At 38.2% G+C, this 1,910-nt stretch overlaps 1 long non-coding RNA gene across 1 annotated transcript; it reads right to left on the minus strand.

Moving 5' to 3' along the window:
• Window positions 1-253: 253 nt before the first annotated feature.
• LOC147730717 (uncharacterized) lies at window positions 254-1,057 on the minus strand. Its single transcript, XR_015308595.1, has 3 exons — window positions 1,000-1,057; window positions 822-899; window positions 254-483 (listed from the first exon to the last, which is right to left on the minus strand). It is a non-coding gene; the product is annotated as an uncharacterized LOC147730717 (long non-coding RNA).
• Between the last annotated feature and the right edge of the window lie 853 nt (window positions 1,058-1,910).

The following is a 1,910-nucleotide window of genomic DNA, read 5'->3' on the forward strand; positions in this document are numbered from 1 at the left end:
CCTGGCATTTTGGGGCATTGATCTCCATGGCTTATTTATTAGCCAGAATTCTTGCAATATATAACAAAGGGACCCCCTGATACTGCTAGTTAGTTCCTAGACAGGGCACAAATATTATATAAATAACTTTATCCTAGGCAACTATTGGGTCCTGAGAAAATAGCAGGTACTATAAGACATCAATTATTGTAGCCAAGGAGTAAATCAACTAATGCAGTGCACATAGTAATATCAACAATGAGAAAAATTATTATTCATTATCAATTTATTGACAGTACAAAAATTATTAATCAAATCATCGACATAATTAAAAAATCACACAGTTCATACATTATGAATGCGCAGTTTTACAAATGATGACAATTTAAATTTATACATATATATTAAAAAACAAATTAAAAACCAAACAAGCGGAATATTTGTTTTGTCTCTACGCGCGTTTCGGCGTACACACGCCTTCTTCTGGAGAACCACTTGGTATTTCTAAAAAGAAATAAAATATATTTACATCTGTACATGGTACATGTGATTACAATTTACGTGCACTGTATTTACAAACTAAAGGCTACATTTGTTGCTATTTGCTAGAGGCTCTGATTTACATTTTTCAAATAGCTGGCTGCGTATTAGTTGGAAACAGAATATGGATATACAGTTAATGTGTGGACTACATATTTCCTAAGAAGAAGTATATCCTCTATAGAAGTGTAATTAAATAGTTTCAATGAGTCCCTAAATCATATAAGTTGGAGTAGAAAGGGCATTGTAGGTGATATGACTATAAACCTTAACTTTTATGCCCATATTCATTATGTTCTTACCTAAAATGATTACGTTTGTAGCTAGTTCAGATTCTAAGTTCTGCCACTGTATAGGGATGCTTTAAGTGATATAGTACCCTGTAATAGAGGATAAAAAGGGGGGGGAGAATGTGGATACAGATCTCAAGATTTATTGATTATGCATATTTCTAGACGGATGAATGCCTTTTATGATTACCTTTAGCCTGGCAGTCCTGTCCTTTCACTTGGTTCCCTTAGTTATTGGGTCGCAAGCTTGCCACATTACAGCATCCCTATACAGTGGCAGAACTTAGAATCTGAACTAGCTACAAACGTAATCATTTTAGGTAAGAACATAATGAATATGGGCATAAAAGTTAAGGTTTATAGTCATATCACCTACAATGCCCTTTCTACTCTAACTTATATGATTTTGGCGGATATTGGTGATCTTGTCCAGCCTGTATGCCATTGTAACTTAAGGAAGGCTCCGACGCAGCCTCAAAGACCCGCCTCAAAGACCCGCAACACTATTGAAAACAGCATTGCTGGGATGGCTCAAGCTGGGGTTGCAAATGACACTGATGTGGAGGGAGAATTTGCACCGCCATCTAATTGAGACATAAAAAAATCTGATCTTAGAAGGAAATAAAACTATTCTTGAAAAGATACATGGTGCGGCAATGACAGTGACCCTACTAAGATAGGATATGGCTAAATTATGATAAACTGTTACAGATTTAGGCACAAGAACAGACAATGCAGAGGAGCTTTTGGGTCCCATGCCAGCCAACTGAGAGAGCATAAGTGATGCCCACAGCAGCAGGAGACAAAGGTTGCGGATTTGAAAGATTGGTCCAGGTGTAACAATGTGTGTAGTTTTGGATTGCCAGAGGGAACGGAGACGGCACCAGTGGAATTGTTCCTGGAAAAATACCTTCCCACAGTACTGCCGGGACTTAACGTGCAAGGAGAGTTTCATGTGGACAAAGAAAACAGGGCTCCTGGGCGTAGACCTAAAACTGGTGCGCCCACATGTATGTTGCTTGCACACATGTTAAGATATAGAGATAAAGTGGGTATACTGGCAGCATCTCTCACACAGGGGAAGGTAGAGTGCAAAGGTAA

This window comes from Lissotriton vulgaris, chromosome 2_1 (genome assembly GCF_964263255.1).
Source record: "Lissotriton vulgaris chromosome 2_1, aLisVul1.2, whole genome shotgun sequence".
Classification (NCBI taxonomy): Eukaryota; Metazoa; Chordata; class Amphibia; order Caudata; family Salamandridae; genus Lissotriton; species Lissotriton vulgaris.